Source organism: Perognathus longimembris, chromosome 7 (assembly GCF_023159225.1).
Source record: "Perognathus longimembris pacificus isolate PPM17 chromosome 7, ASM2315922v1, whole genome shotgun sequence".
In the NCBI taxonomy this organism is placed as follows: domain Eukaryota; kingdom Metazoa; phylum Chordata; class Mammalia; order Rodentia; family Heteromyidae; genus Perognathus; species Perognathus longimembris.
Genome location: NC_063167.1, coordinates 12624612 through 12641406, shown reverse-complemented (window position 1 = coordinate 12641406; position 16795 = coordinate 12624612). Strand labels below are relative to the sequence as shown.

General features: G+C 47.8%; 1 protein-coding gene and 1 long non-coding RNA gene across 13 annotated transcripts in view; one reads left to right on the top strand and one right to left on the bottom strand.

Annotated features, from left to right (window-relative positions):
- The window catches only part of LOC125354680, a 29283-nt gene extending 18934 nt beyond the window's left edge, over positions 1-10349 (bottom strand). The window contains exons 1-2 of the long non-coding RNA XR_007211527.1: positions 9982-10349; positions 8915-8917 (exon numbers count right to left, since the gene is read on the bottom strand). This is a non-coding gene — a long non-coding RNA (uncharacterized LOC125354680). The remainder of the gene's footprint in view (positions 1-8914; positions 8918-9981) is intronic.
- Eif4g3 (eukaryotic translation initiation factor 4 gamma 3) overlaps positions 8971-16795 on the top strand; it is a 212997-nt gene continuing 205172 nt past the window's right edge. For 9 of the 12 annotated variants that reach the window (XM_048350401.1, XM_048350398.1, XM_048350400.1 and 6 more), the window contains exon 1: positions 8971-9047. The gene's annotated coding sequence lies outside the window, so the exon portion shown is untranslated. The remainder of the gene's footprint in view (positions 9048-16795) is intronic. The other 3 variants (XM_048350404.1, XM_048350403.1, XM_048350402.1) reach the window with 2 other exon arrangements.

Below are 16795 nucleotides of genomic sequence, written 5' to 3'. Positions count from 1 at the left end.
CCCCATCTCATTGTCATTGTGTTCCACAGCCCTTTCTTTGAACTTCATTAACATGATTTCTGGGGCTAAGTTCCCAACACATGAACTTTGGGGGAACAGGCTTTAATCAGGCTTCTGCAGCCAGGTTACCCCTGGGTAAGCATCAGCAAGAAACAGAAATCCAGAGAGTTTCTTCTCCCCAGGCCTCAGCCCCTGGGGAGCCAGGCATAGCCACCATGAAGGTGATCCGAGATGATGTGAGGGAGTCTAGACTCCAACACAATAGCTGGCTCATGCCTGGCATGATGGTTCATGCCTGTAGTCCTAGCTACCCAGGATGCTGAGACTTGAGTATCAGGGTTCAAAGCCAGTTTGCGCAGGAAAGTCCATGAGACTCCTCTCTCCAGTTAGCCACCAATAAGCCAGAAGGGGAGGCATGACACAAAGGGGAGAGCACTAGCTCTGAGTGAAAAAGCTATGGGAGAGGCTGGGACTATGGCCTAGTGGCAAGAGTGCTTGCCTCATATACACAAAGCCCTGGGTTCGATTCCCCAGCACCACATATACAGAAAATGGCCAGAAGTGGTGCTGTGGCTCAAGTGGCAGAGTGCTAGCCTTGAGCAAGAGGAAGCCAGGGACAGTGCTCAGGCCCTGAGTTCAAGCCCCAGGACAGGCAAAAAAAAAAAATAGAGCTATGGGAGAGCAGTTAGGCCCTGAGTTCTAGGTCTAATACTAGTACCAAAAAAGAAAAAAGTGACTCATATTTTGGTATCTGGAGGGCTTACTATGTATCAAGTATTCTTATTGATTAATTGATTGGTTGGCTGCTGTCAATCAAATCCATGTCCTTCAGCATGCAAACTAAACACAGGCTGTACCACTAAGCCACACCTCCAACCAGCTCTCTTCAGCTTACTCATTAGGAGATAGAGGCTTAGGAGATCATTGCTAGGTGGCATTCCAATGCTGCAAATAGAGGCTGAGGAACAGCTCTTACAGCTAAAGGAACAGATCTAACCTCAAGCCTCCAGCTGCAGGGCCTGAGCTCCTAACCACTGTGCTCTCTGGCTGTACAGTGAGAGGGCCATAGTTCTTACTTCCCTACCTAGGATCCCCCTGCCCCAGACAGAGGAGCTTCTGAGGGGCCAGGGGTTTGGCAGAGAAGGGAGGAGATCTTCATCTGTCCATACTGGCCCATGTGTTCCTGGACCATGCTGGGTCTCCCCACCTCACAAGGCCATAGGAACCTCAGAACCCCTGGCATCTGAGCAGAGGCTCAAGGCTACAGACAACAGGCGGGCACCAGGCCCATCTTCTCCCCAGCTCCCAGTGGCAAAGGCAAGGGGACCCAGCTCTCCTAAACACACAAAAGCCCACCCCAGAAACCTTTCAATGGCAGAGAGCCCCAATTTCCCCAAATACAGGGTATCCCCCAGCTCTGCCTGAATAGGGGTCCACAAAATAACTCAATCAGCCTCCATCTCGCAACTGTTCACAGAGCGCCTCCTGTCGGCCAGGTTCCATAGGGGGCATTTGGTAATGAATGTTAAAGCCACAATCCTGACCTCAAGAGAAAGCCATGAAAACCAGCCTTGTCACTGCACGAGGTGAAAGAAAGATTTCTCTTACATTCACGGTGCAATTTGTAAACTTATACTCTGGTTCCAGCTGTGTAGAAGAGATAAATAAACTATTTATTGAATATTTACCATGGGCTGGGTACCAGACAACATAAGCCCCTTTATAGGGTATAATAAGACTCCAAGAAAACAACATCCCAGTGGGGCACTGGTGGCTCACACCTGTAATCCTCACTACTCAGGAGGTTGAAATCTCAGGTTTGTGGTTCAAAGCCAGCCCAGGCAGGAAAGTCAGTGAGATTCTTATCTCCAGTTAACCACCACAAAACCCACCAGAAGTGGGGCTGTGGTTCAAGTGGTAGAGTGCTAGTCTTGAGCTAAAGAGCTCAGGGACAGTGCCTAGGAGGCCTAGAGTTCAAGCCCAGGATGAACAAAAAAAAAAAAAAAAAAAGTCACAAACAGGAAGGCATAATGAAGTCTGCCAAGAGGAGGGGGAAAGGAACCAAGAGAAGTTTGCCCAGGTGATAAGAGCATCAGTCAAGGTAATCAGGAACAGAGGACAGGATGGGGAGGGGGAAGAGGGGGAGGAGGGCCGTGCAGTGCACAGAAAGCCTTGGAGACAAGGCCTGGGTTGGTAGGGAAGTGGTCAGAACAAAAGGCTGAGATGGGCAAGAGTCAGACATGGCAGGGGCTGTAGGTGCCCAACTGAAGAGCCTGGACTCTATCCAGTAAGTACCCACTTAGCCCACACAAATGAGAACCAAGCACCTCCTTCAGCTTCTATATTCCCATAGGGGGAGGGCTGGAGAGGCATGCAATGAGGGTGGAACAATAAAAAAACAACAACAACAACCCAGGAAAACAAAAAGATGATGGCCAAATTGGGAACCGGAACTGGAAAAAATGTTCATCTGCTGAATTAATTCTAACTTGCTGCTATTTTCATCCTCATGCTGGTGGGAAAAGCCAGAACACAGCAATGCTGCAGTGTCTCGCCAGGTGTCCGGAAGGCCTCTCAGGCCAAGCCAGGCTGGCAGGCTGGCTCCCAGGGACATCACTGGAACCGGCCTGGCTCTTGGTGCCAGCTCTGTGTACCTGGAAATCCAGCCTCCTCCTCCTCCTCTAGTCACTCTGTGTGTGGGAAATTAGAGTCCAGGATTTTTCCAGGACAGCAGATTTGGCAGGATGTTTAAATGGCCTCAAGCTCTGCAAGGACCAAGGGCCGCCCAGGAGAGGAGGATGTGGGTTTTAGGTTCCGGATGGGATGGTGGTGATGGTGTGAAGTGCCTCTGCTTAGAGAAGGCTGGAGGCCTGGTAGTGGGTATTAGAGACTTTTAGTGGGCCTGGCCCTGTGGAAGCCTAGGCTAGACTCTGTAGCAGAGCCACTGAGGCTTCTGCTAATACAATGAGGTCAAAGGTTGCCTCTTTCCCAGGTCCAGTAGGACTTCCCAAACATTTTGAGTGTGGCTGCTAGACAGGGAAGAAGGAGTTCTCTGTACTGCAGTTTGTTTCCTACATGCAGACACAATGAAGAGTCAGAGCCTGCTAGGCTGGTGGCTGAGGTAGAAGGACCATTATTAGTTCTAAGCAAGACCAGGCCAATCTGAGCTAGGAGACCCTGTCTCAGAAAACTAAAATTAAAACCCAAACAAATACAAGCCCTACAACTGACAAAAAAAGGGGGGGGGGGCGGCCGTTAAACATGGAAAGACTGTAGATCCAGCAGCTGTATTTTGTTTAGTTTTTACTTTTTGTCAGTTGTGGGGCTTCAACTCAGGGCCTGGGCATTGTCCCTGAGCCTTTTCACTGAAGGCTAGCCCTCTATCACTTTGAGCCACAGAGCCACTTCTGCTTCTCTCTCTCTCTCTCTCTCTCTCTCTCTCTCTGTGTGTGTGTGTGTGTGTGTATGTGTGTAATTACAGGTAAGAATCTCACAGACTCTCCTGCCCAGGCTGGCATCATATCGTGATCTTCAGAGCTCAGCCTCTGGAGTAGCTAGGATTACAGGTGTGAGCCACTGGCACCTAGCTGTTTTTGTTATTTTACTTTATATTTTTTACCAAGGCTTGAATTCAGGAGTCTTGAGTCACTTTCTTTGCTTGCTCAGCTGGTCTTTTACCATTTGAGCCATATCTCTAGCCCACTTTTGTCAGTCCTGGGGCTTGAACTCAGGGCCTGGCCACTAACCCTGAGCCCTTTTGCTCAAGGCTAGCATTCTACTATTTGAGCCACTGTGCCCTTCTGGATTTTTGTGTGAGTAATTGGAGATAAGAGTCTCATGGATTTTCCTGCCTAGGCTAGCTTCAAACCTCGATCCCCAAATCTCAGCCTCCTGACTAGCTAGAATAATGGGTGTGAGCCACTGGTACCTGGCTATGAACTATGTCCTTAGGTACAGGACTTTTTAGTTGGATGAAATCCCATTTGTTGATTCTCCAATTTACTGTGCTCTTGGAATGCTATGCAAAAAGTTCCTGCCTAAGCCAATACATTCCAATGTTTCTCCTATTCCTGCCTGTCGTAGTTTCACCATTTCTGCCCTCGTGTTGTGGTCTCTGATCTATTTTCAGTTGATGTTAGTTCACAGTGACAGACAGGGATCCAATTTCATTCAGTCTTCTATGGATGTCGTTTTCCCAGCGCCATTTGTTGAAGAGGCTTTTTTCTTCATATATATGTTTTCTTTGTGAAATATCAGATGGCTGTAAGTATACAGGTTTATTTCTGGGTTAGGTGGTTTTGAAAGATTTTTTTTCTGTAACTTTAATCTTTCAAACAGGAAAGATGAGAAAACCAGGTGACTTGGTTTATAAAGACAATGTTACCAGGACATCATAAACCAAGTGTCTTTATCAATTAGGGCTGAGGGTTCTATTCCAGGGGTAGTATATGAACAAGACCCTGGGTTCATTCTCAGTAGTAAAAAGAATGAGTGTGAAACTGTAACCCCTCTGCACATCACTTTGACAATAAAGAAGAAAGAAAAAAAGTGACAGAGGAAGGATTAAGTAGTTTCACAGACCAGTCCCTATTTCACTTAGAGAAACAAAAACAAATTAAAAACAGCAGAGCCAGCTCAGGTTCTAGGTGCTGTGTGACTAGCCATGAGGGGTGTAAATGGAATCTTTATGTCTTCACCTCTTTGGGAGGGCAGCTCTTTGTCATGCGCACTGGGCTGTGGCAAGAGCTGATGCAAGCTCAAAGATCCACACTACTTGTGCGCATAGGCACTGTCTGCTCTATGGTAGGTAGCCCAGCCAGTCTCTTGCCTTGTGTGGTGAGTCCCAGCCTGGGCCTTACATTGCCTGGGACTTCCCAGAATAACACCAAATCTGCAACTCATAATTATTAAGCCATTCAGCAAATCTCACTTTCCCACTTAGAGTGCAAGATATGAGAGATCTTTTAAATGACTAAGAAATGTCCCTGCATAACTGAATACTAATAGCTACAATGTATTAAACATTACTATGAACCAAAGCCAGCTAAATGCTTGTATTTGTGATTTGATTTCTCATGGTAATTCTAGGAAGTAGAGTCCATTTTTCTGATGAGAAAACTTGGTGTGGTTAAGAACTATCTCTAAGTTGTACAACTACTACAGGGCAGGGTTGAGAATCAAACTCAGGTACTAATTAATTCCAACTAGGCTGTGATTGCTAGTACTTGCTGAACACTGAGAATATTGGTAGATGTAAGCTTCATGGCTAGGTGGGCCTAGAGATGGGTAGCTAGCTCAGCCCTGGGAAAAAGTGGCTGGGAGCAGGTGATGCCTGAGGCAAGCGTTGAGTAGGGTAATTCAACTGTCTAAAGGAATTGGGGGGGGGGGGGGTCTGGCAGCATGGTTGACAGGAGCAGCCAGCATTCAGGCCCAGGGTGAGGATGAAGGCTTGGTTGTTACAAGGTTCCAAGCAGATCCTGAAAGGTAATTGGGTTGGGGGAGAATGGAGGGCTCTAACAGGCAAATTGACAAAATCAGTTTTCTTTGCTGCCAAGATCTCTGGCTGCAAGAGGAGGTATGTTGAAGGCAATGTGGCAGATGTGTGTGTCTTGGGTTTGAAGCCCAGGTCTTAGAGGTCTTCACCTTTGAAGTTATACAAGTTGCCTTTTCACATTGTAAAATTGTAGCCTTTTTTTGTTGTTGTTGTGGTGGTGCTGGGAAACAGAATCCAGGGCTTTGTGCATACTAAACAAGCATTCTCCCCCAGACACATCCTCAAGCCTTGATTCTTTTGAGGCAGGGTGGTCTGTGCAGCCTTCAACCTGTCCTCTCCTGCTGCCCAGCAGCACTACTCCAACAGACTTAAGAACTTTGTGTATCTGCCAGCAGTGGGGCTTGAACTTGGGGTCTTACATGATCTCTTGGTGTTTTTTTTGTTTTGTTTTTTCATTCAAGGTGCTCAATTGAGCCACACCTCCACTTCCAGCTTTTTGCTGGTTAATTGGAGGTATTGAGACTGTTAGTCTCACTGACTTTTCTGCCCTGGCCAGCTTTGAGATCCTCAGATCTCAGTCTCTTAAGCACTTAGGATTACAGATGTGAGCCACCAGTACCTAGCTTTTATTACTATTTAAACTGATAAAGAAGATACATTAGCTTTATTTATTATTATTTTTTTTTTTGCCAATCCTGGGGCTTGGACTCAGGGCCTGAGCACTGTCCCTGGCTTCGTTTTGCTCAAGGCTAGCACTCTACCACTTGAGCCACAGTGCCACTTCCAGCTTTTTCTGTGTATGTGGTGCTGAGGAATAGAAAACCCAGGGCTTCATGCATGCTAGACAAGCACTGGACTGCTAAACCACATTCCCAGCCCAAGGCTCTGCTTTGAAGGAAAGTCTTCAGTCTTTTTACTTAGCACCCTAGAAGCCTTTCTTTCATCGACTGCCTGAGGCCAGAATCTTATCAGGGATTTTCACATTATTTTGCCCAAGATCTATCCATTTAAAAAGAGATAATGTTCACAAAATGCTTAATAAAGACCAGAGACATGCTAATTGCCCCATGCTTGTAGCTATTATTAAGTTAGAAAATGAAACTAGCTTAGAAAAGAATAACAATTAAGCAATTATCAGTCTGTTATCACCCTAGTGTAAATGAGAAGTCAAATCTGCGGGGAACAGATTTTGCTTGGGATAAAGAAACCAGCCATCATAGAACATGAAATGAGAATCTTAGGGACAGACCCAAGGAACACTTGGGAATTTTTCCTGGAGCAAGCCAAGAGTGGAGAATAGAAAGTTCAAATTAAATAACCATGTGCTACACATCCATTGCTTTTGGGTTCCAAAGTAGGAGGTAGCTCCTGTCTTCCAGGCTGGGGAAGGGATGAGGCTTTCTTTTTAAGGCCAGGAACTGTGGAGACCCCAGTGGGGGGCTGTGGTATCAGACTCTTCCAGATGCTCTTATCCTAGGAGGAGCAGCTGGGCCACCCGGGGGCTGTCTGCAAGTAAACTTTTAATTTAAAAAGAAGAAGAAGAAGAAGAAGAAGAAGAAGAAGAAGAAGAAGAAGAAGAAGAAGAAGAAGAAGAAGAAGAAGAAGAAGCAGCAGGGAGTGTGTGGCAGCATAGCGGGAGCCAGAACCGGGCCTTGGCAACTTCTGTCAATTTTTTTTTTCTTTTTCTTTTGTGTGTTAGTCCTGGGCTTCAATTCAGGGCCTGGGCGCTGTCCCTTAGCGTTTTAGCTCAAGGCTGGTGCTCTACCCCTTTAACCACAGTGGTAATAAATCGGAGCGAATTTTCCTGTCTATGGTGGCTTTGAACTATGGTCCTCCGACCTCAGCCTCCTGAGTAGCTCCTGTCTCTCAGCTGTGCCATGGCGTTGCGCCCTGGGTGGGCCTGTGTCTTCACTTGTGAACCGGGTGCTGCGCCTCACGGGACTGCAGGAGCCGGTGAGGGGGGCCGTGTCTGTGATGCCGGCGACCCCTTTGGATCGGAGCGCTATCTGGGGTTTGGGAACCCTGCCTGTTCGGGCTGGAGAGTGGGATGTGGCTGCAGGGTGGGGTGGCGGGAGGGATCTTGCTAGGGATCACGGTATGGGACCCTGGCAAGATGACCACTGGCAGTGGCCAAAGGGGGCGGCAGCCCCGAGGTAAGGTCTTGAGGGTGGGGAGAACCCGTCCACACCCCACTTGGGACGCCGTAGGGTTCATCCCAGAGAAGGTGGATTGGATACCCAGGGTGGGCTGTCCCTTCCCGGCCGGGGTGACCTCGGACCGGTCCCTTTCCCCCTGGGAATGGGGCTCCTAGTTCCACGGATCACTCCGAGCGCTGTCGACACAATGCGGGTGCCTCGCGTCGTCGGGAGACGCGGACCGGCAGCAGCGGTGCCAAGTCCCCCGCGGCCGGCGGGCTCCTCTCCGCCCGCTCTCGCTCCGCTCCAGCGACTCCTTCCGCAGGGATCCCGGCGCCTCTCCCGCTCGCCCGCTCGCCCGCCTCCCCGCGCCCGCGGCCCGCACCATTGTCCTCCGCGACCCGGACGCCCAGGCAGGGCTCGCGCAGGCCGGACCTCGGCTTGGGGCTCACCCTGGGTCGGCCACGAGAGCCGCGGCGAGCCTGAGAAGCCCAGGGCGGCGGCGGCGTCCCGGGAGGAAGCGAGTCGGAAGCGCGTCCCCGAGGCGGCGCCCGAGCGCCCCCGAAGGGTCCCGAGCGCGCTCCGCCCGCGGAAACAGCCGAAGGAGCCCCCCCCACCCCAGCCTGCCGAGCCGTTCCGGAAACTTCCGGAACTTGCCGAGCGGCCGTCCTGCCGGACTGCTGGAGGCGGCCGCAGCGCCATGTTGGATGCTCTGCTCGTTGAGTGAAGAAAATCCGCCGGCATCGCCTGAGCCCCGCTACCGAGAAGGGCGCCGCTTCCCCCGGGGAGGGGGACAGAGACCCCCCGCCGCCGGCCCATGAGGATATTGCCGTGAAAGGTCCGGTCTCTCCGCCTCCCGCCCCCGCCGGGCCCGGCCCCCCCCCTGGGGTCGCGTTGTCACGGAGACCGGCAGCCGGTGGTGCCGGCCCGCGGGGCGGCTGCTGCTGCCGAAGGCGGCGGCGGCGGCGGAGGCGGCGGCGGCGGCGGCGGCGGCGGCGGAGGGCGTGTGTGACCGGCCCCGGCCCCCTCCTCCTCCTCCTCCTCCCGGCCTCCCCCCGACCCCCCGCTCCCGCCGCCCCCCCGGGTCCGCCCCCCTCCCGTCCCCCCGCCGCCCCCGGCCCCTGCACCCCGGCGCGCCCGGTCCCGCTCTGGGGGGGTTGGTGGCTTCGCTTTGCCATGAGTTTACCGCAGAAACCGGCTCTGAAATCAGGCTCAGCGGCTGCAGCAGGAACCGGACCCGGCACCGGAGCGGCAGCGGCAGCGGCGGCGGCGGCGGCGGCGGCACCGCCTCCTCACCCGGCGGCGGCGGCGGCGGCGGCGGCAGCGGCGGCGGCAGCGGCGGCGGCGGCGGCGGCAGCGGCGGCGGCGGCCCCTCCTCACCCGAACATCAGGGCCCTCCAGACCCAGGCGCCCCAGCAGTATCCTTTCCACCTCCCTGCCGGCTCCCAAGTAGCCCGGGGGGCGGGGGACGGGGACCCGCCGTCCACGGGGACCCGCCGGGGAAGGGCTTGCTGCTCCAGCCCCCTTCCTCGCCGCCTCGGGCCGGGCCGGAGCTGCTGGGGTGCCCCAGCGGCAGCATCGCGGGGACCCTGGGACCCCTCTTGCAGTACGGGGAGGGGCGGGGGAAGGACACCGGCTGCACCGAGGCGTGCCTCTGCAGCCCTTCCCTTTTAGATCGGGGGACCCCCCCCCCTCCTCTCTCCGCCTCCTCCCCGTCCCCTCCCTGCTCGCTCCCCTTCCTTCGCCGGGCAGAACTGGCCGGTGCCCGGGACCGGCCCCTGCGGGCGAGACTGGTTCTCGGTGGTGGGAGATCACGGCCTCCTCCCTTCAGCTCCGGGCTGCAGCGGGGCTTGCTGGCCTCCCGGATTATTATTCATAGATAGTAAACTTTATTGGTAAATTTCCTGGTTGAAACGAACCAGCTGGATCCCGAGGTAAGTTGGATTTTTTTTTTTTCGGTCTACGGTGGAAATGTACAGAAAACATTCCCCCTGGCTACTTTTTTTTTTTTTTTAATTAAGCGATTGGAGTTGTGATTGTGGTAGAACGCGTTCTAAGGGGGAACTGTTATACTGGACCGACGCTTCCCAGTGTTTGACCTTTTTAAAGGAAGAGGAAGTTAACTGACATTACCCGGCACTCCTTCCACTCCCTCCCCCCTCAAAAGTGTCACTTCTTGGAAAGCCTTTTAAAAGGCTTCACTTAGCTCTTCGTAGGCCTGATGTCCGGAGCGGACCAGGGCTTCTGGAGGAAAGTCTAGTTTGGGACGTGCTTTAGTTCCCGTGTTATTTTGCTCGGTCGTAGCATTTTCGACAGCTTTGATTGAAATCTTGGTGACCAAGTGTGTGTCACACACACACGCCAGTGAGGATAAAACGTGGAATTGATAAATCCCATGGAGATTTGGAAAGGTATTGCCTACCTGAGAATAACATTTCATCATGCATCCCTCCACCCCACATCTCATGTATTTGTATAAATTAATAAATAGTCACTGGATGTCGGATATGTGGCCTTTTTGCCTTTCTATCATCGGGTATTTGACTTGTAGGGAGAGCAAATTAGTCGTGGCACAGAGGGCCCCAGATGATTTTAGCCTGTAGTGTGGTTCTTGTCTGTATTGATTGCTTTGAAAAGGGAAAGGCAACTCCTTTCTAGAGTCATTTCGGGTCATTGTTTGGTTTCTGTCAAGTGTTATTTTCTCTGTTCTTTAAATATTGTTAGTCCACATTTTTAAGTCCAGTGTTGCGCAGAGGGAAGATAAATTCCATTCCAGTGTGATGTGTGTACTGATTTCATAATGTTTTTATCCTGCATGATTCTGTTAAGAATTGTTCACTGATGAGAATGTTGCTCTTGGAAAATCTGGTTGGTTCTGGTCAGTATCCTTAGTTGCTTTCCCCATCAGGGTTAATTAAGATTGACTTGTTTTGCCTACTTCGTGGATCTCTTTTATGTGTCTTAGTACTTGGTGAGTTTAAAACTTCTATTTTTTTTTTTCTTGATCTATACTTACTCCTGTGTTGTGCCACGGAGTAAATTATTCATTCCTTGCATCTTTAGATGTTTTGCCAATTAGACAAGTGAGGGGAAGCCCACATTCTGTGTTCTTGATGTACCAAGTATTAAGTAGGAACTGCAGTACCGAATATGGTATGACATTACTTGGTGAATTTGGTGGTTCTTTTGGACACAAATCTGTAACTTGATATCTGTGAACAGTAACTTCGAGTATGTGTTTTTTTCTTAGTGCCATTTCACAAAGGAAGCATTTCTAAAAGCTGTGAGTTGGTTGCAACTTAAAAGATTACTAGTGGCATAACAGTTTTTTGCTTTCTAAGTGAAAGAAGCAATTTTTAAAGATGAATGAATTTATTTCCATTGGCAATCACTTTAAAATCCATTTGCGGTAATGTTGGATACTTAGTTTTATGTGACTTTAAGTGTTTATTTTGCCTCATGTCATTGAAGCTAAAATTTTCCTCTACATCAATTCTTGTTACCTTCTCTTTATCCACAAAAAGTTTGTATTTGCTAAACTCCACTTATGTAAATGGAAAATGAAGTATAGGTTACAGATTTAATCAGACTGCACCAATGGTAACTGGTAACATGGAATTGATTAGCAATGGGTTTAAGTAGAGCAGGTCTGCTTTTCTAACAAGAGGGAATGTGGAGATTTGTATTTGATGCAAGTGCTCCTCATGCAGTGAGTTGCTAGCTCCAAAGCAGTGTGGCTGGAGTGCAGAACTGGAGTCCCTGGTTCCGTTACTTGACTAGATTCCTTACTGCTCAAAATATGTGGGTACAGTTACTGCATCCGATTCAGTGTTGCATGTGTGTACATGTGACAGTGAAACCCCTTTGTAAGTCAACATAGGTTAGCAAGAAATAAGCTCAGATAATGTTTTATTATTTATTTTTTGCTTGTTCTGTTTTTTGCCAGTCCTGCGGCTTGAACTCAGGGCCTGAGCACTGTCCCTGGCTTCTTTTTGCTCAAGGCTAGCACTCTACCACATGAGCCACAATGCTACTTCTTTTTTTTTTTTTTTTTTTTGGCCAGTCCTGGGCCTTGGACTCAGGGCCTAAGCACTGTCCCTGGCTTCTTCCCGCTCAAGGCTAGCACTCTGCCACTTGAGCCACAGCGCCGCTTCTGGCCGTTTTCTGTATATGTGGTGCTGGGGAATCGAACCTAGGGCCTCGGGTATACCGAGGCAGGCACTCTTGCCACTAGGCTATATCCCCAGCCCCCACAATGCTACTTCTGGCTTTTTCTATATATGTGGTGCTGAGGAATCGAACCCAGGGCTTCATGTATACGAGGCAAGCACTCTACCACTAGGCCATATTCCCAGCCCCTCAGACTATTTTAAATTTGCAAAAATACTCAAAGGAGACTTGCATGGTAAAGTGCCTTTGGTTTGTACTTAGTGTTCATGTGACAAATTAGGAATGAAGTGTTGGCAATATGGATTTGAGTATGAACTGAAGTCTAAGATCGGCATCACTTTTGCATGGTAAGGCCTTTTCAAAGAGAAATGGTCTCTTTGAGTTCAGAGTCAAAACGATGACGCCCACAAAAGGGTGGGCTGAGATGGTGGGGGCTTGAAGAAGAAAACTGATAGGAAAAGCTAATAGCGAGGGAGAAATATGCCTAGAATGGTTATAACATAAGCCATTGTGAAGCCTATAGCTGGTGAAAATGGCACTTCCAAATACTTGTTTTGACTCAATGGTAGAGTACTTTTATTTTTTATTTTTGTTTTTTTTTGCCAGTCCTGGGGCTTGAACTCAAGGCCTTAGCACTATCCCTGGCTTCTTTTTGCTCAAGGCTAGCAAGTCTACCACTTGAGCCACAGTGCCACTTCTGGCTTTTTCTGTATATGTGGTGCTGAGGAGTTGAACCTAGGGCCTCATGCATACAAGGCAAGCACTCTACCACTAGGCCATATTCCCAGCCCTGGTAGAGTACTTTCTTAGCAAGCATGTGGCCCTAAGGCCAATTCCCAGTGCAATAGAAAATAAAAGTAAAAGTGCAGTTTCCCAGTATGAGATCGCATTGAGAATCTTAATTAACTTTTTTCTGGTTGACAACCAAAAAGTCTTGCTTACATTTTTCAGGGTGCTACTGGGTCCCCATTAAAAGCCTAATTATTCAGACTGAAGCTGTTCATTTTTTTGATAATTCAAGAGAAATGGGTTCAAATCCAGGTGCCCAAGCAGTTATGACTTAATTTTGCAGTGTATTATGAATACACCGTGTTCTATTTATACAGAAAGACTTCAGGGTATAATTTCTCTCAAGGCTGCTGACACTTCTGGGGAGTCTAGTTACTGTTTTGGGGCAGCCAGTTTAGATAAGCAAATCAGACAGTGGGTTCTTTCCAAGAACTAAATTAGGTAAAGGTCTGTGCTAGTCAGAAAATGACCCATGTGTCCTTAGCTATTTTGTCATAAGTAGAAAACATTAAAATATCTTAAAGTTTTGCCTTTGGGTATATAATTTTCCTTTTTTTAATCCCACTATTGATTTTGTTTGTCTTTCAGTCCAAAGTCAGTCTTTTTTGCCTCTTTGCCAAAGCTGGATCTGAATAGTATTAACAGTAGCTCCATTTTCAAAGGCCTAGTGTTCTGGGAGCAGTGCATGATTTTCTTTGATTTTTTTCCCCAAGTGTTCTAATAAGATAGGTAAGGTCACTATTTTCCAGAGGATACTGAAGTGAAGAAAAGTTACTTAGCTAAGTTTCTACAGTTACCTGTCCTAATAAAAAGGTGGTCTATGAGTCAGACTGTTGTGACTGACTCCAAGCCCGAGGGGCCCTTTTTTTTTTTTACTGTTAGATTGCTTCTCACCCAACCTGCATGTGGGCCTGGAAGAAAACTTTCCTATCTTTGAGAGCCAGAGGAAAGTCTATATACAAAAAAGAAGCTCTGTGGAATAATTTAGAACCCAGTGGTACTGTACCTTGTTTTAATTAGTTTATAACCACATACTGCTGGACAAGTAGGTTATCTTCACCTCACTGAGCCTTAAGGTGTAGGCTCTCCACAATTGACTCAACTCATGTTTCTGCTTGTTCAGAAGTCAGCAAGACCTCTAAGCAAAATACTATTCCAATTAGCACCCAGAATCTGTAGCTCCTACAGTAGTCAGCAGTTTTACTAAGCCCCACCATCAGGAAAGTGTCAAATATTGAGTGTAGATCCTTACGTTGGAAGGAGAGAGAAAGCTGGGTTCAAGATGGAGATTGAGAACGAAGAAAAGTTACTCAGATGCCTGAGTTATAGTTCATATGCAGCTATTTCCTGCCCCAAATTGATAGGTTTTAAGGGGATTAAAAAAAAAATCAGGGGCTGGGGATATAGCCTAGTGGCAAGAGTGCCTGCCTCGGATACACGAGGCCCTAGGTTCGATTCCCCAGCACCACATATACAGAAAACGGCCAGAAGCGGCGCTGTGGCTCAAGTGGCGAAGTGCTAGCCTTGAGCGGGAAGAAGCCAGGGACAGTGCTCAGGCCCTGAGTCCAAGGCCCAGGACTGGCCAAAAAAAAAAAAAAAAAAATCAAACTGCCATTTAAACTACCCCAAGTGCTGTTTTCTTTTCCTCATTGGAGTCTTGTGTTGTTTTTTTGTTGTTGTTGTTGTTTTGTTTTTTTTTAAAGTGCATCTTGTAAGAAATGTTTCAAAAACCATGTTTTACTTCATAATGGGAGAGGGTTACCATCTTTTAGTCAGTATAAGTGGTAAGTTTATAAATTCATTTGTTCATTTATTTAACAACTACTGTGTATAAGACTGATGCTATTTTTAGGCCTGAAAGCTGAGACATGCTGGGGGTATGGTTCAAGTGGTTGAGTGCCTGCCTAGCAAGTTTCAGATTCTGAGTTCAAATCCAAGGACTGCCCAAACAAGAGCAACAAAACAAAAACAAAAGCTACGATGAGATCTTGACACTCAAAGGACCTAGATTAGACAGGCAAACAACACTGAAGTGCACTACAGTGATCAACCTGCTATGAATGTTCTTTTGGGTAAGGAAGAGTTAGGGCTTTATAGAAGTTGACATCTGAGTAAAATTAGAAGGATGAGTAAGAATTAACCCAGGTCTATTTAGCTTCTCCTCTGCCAGCTGACTTTTCCTAATTCTATTGGTGGTGTTTATGCACAGAATTTTAATAAATGGATTTTAGTCATGTTTCAGGCTTCTTTTTCCAGGAGTAGGAAAACTGGAAGAACAATCTATAATTGCTATAGATTGATGATAATCAGAGGTGTTATTGTATTAGGAGGAGATAAATAATGAATCCTGGTAGTCTTCCCACTTTATCCGAAAAAAATCCCTGTCCTTTCAACTTTGGCCCCAGGGAAACAGTACCCATTAGCCTCAAGAAATGCTGGATCTGAGGTTGCCTGGGCTTGAGTTTTTTTTCAATTTTAATAGAGGTGTTAAATTGATTAGTCCAGTCACATTAATTACTTTGGGCATCAGTTTTCCTTTCTCTAAAACATTTAGTGACTTTATGCATTATAATGGCTTATGATTTGGATATGCTTTGAGTTGTTTTGTTTTTAATTGTACTGGAATTTGAACTCAGGGTCTTGTGCTTGCTCAGCTTTCTTATTTGTCTGGTATTCTTATCATTTGGGTTATGTCTCCAGTTCAGCTTTTTTTTTTTGGCCAGCCCTGGGACTTGAGCTGGGGCGGGGGGGGGGGGGGGGGTCTGGGGATTGACCGTGAGCTGCTTTTGCTCAAGGCTAGCGCTCTACCAGTTGAGCCACAGTGCCACTTCTGGCTTTTTTCTGTTTATGTGGTACTAAGGAGTTGAACCCAGGGCTTCATGTATGCTAGGCCCTCTACCACTGATCCACATCCCCAGCCCCATCCAGCCAGCTTTTTGTTGGTTATTTTGTCTTTTCTCTTTTGGTACTGGGGATCAAACCCAGGATGTTGCACTTGTTAGGCAAGCACTTTGTCACTGAGCTGGTTATTTTGTAGGTGTTGGATGTTTCTGCCTAGGCTGGTTTCAAACTGAGATCAGACTCCTACGTGGTTAGTGGTATTGTTGTCTGGTGGATAGTGGACATTTGTGTGGCAGCTTATTGATGATGGAAGCATGCAAACATAGATCAGAGGCAGAATAGCTTGCTCATATGAGAAGGCCTTACCTTTAGGTTTATTATTTTTGGGTTCAGTTATAATGACTGAAGTGCTTTTTTTTTTTTTTTTTTGGCCAGTCCTGGGGCTTGGACTCAGGGCCTGAGCACTGTCCCTGGCTTCTTTATGCTCAAGGCTAGCACTCTACCACTTGAGCCACAGCGCCACTTCTGACCTTTTCTATATATGTGATGCTGAGGAATCGAACCCAGGGCTTCGTGTATATTCCCAGTCCTGAAGTGCTTTGAACCATTAAGATTGTGGTTATCTGGGCGCCAGTGGTCCCCTCCTATAATCCTAGCTATTCAGAAGGCTGTGATCTGAGGATCATGGTTTGAAGCCAGCCCAGGCAGGAAAGTCTGAGATTCCTATCTCTAATTAACCACCATAAAACCGGAAGTGATGCTATGGCTCAAAGTAGTTGAGTGCTAGCCTTGAGCAAAAAGACTCAGGGACAGCTCCAGGCCCTGAGTTCAAGCCCTAGGACTGACCAAACAAACAAACAAAAACTGGTTAGCTTTGGGATAGTTGGAGGCTATAAAATTGCAATGATCAATTATTAGGTTACTCTGGTTGATACAGCAGTTCATATGAGCGGAAGTTCAGGAAAAACTGACCAGACACCATTTATTTTTAGGAATAAATATCTTGAGCTAATATAACAGGAAACTATTTCCTGATTATTAGGCATGTGAGTTGAAACAGTGGGTAAATGGCTTGAATTTTACATGGATATTACAGGATCCTAAGCTAGTTCTTTCTGAATTTCAGATGATGTGTGTGTGTGTATGTGTGTGTACCTGTGTGTGTATGCATACATGCTGTCCCTTAGCTTTGTTACTCAACTACTCACACTACCGCTTGAGCTGCAACTCCACTTTCTGCTGTTAGTGCTTAATTGGAGATAATAGTCTCAGACTTTTAATCAAGATGCTCAGATCTCAGACTCTCGAGTAGCAAGGCATGTGGTGCTTGGCTCAGATTTCTTACAGATCCTTGACTTGTTGCCAC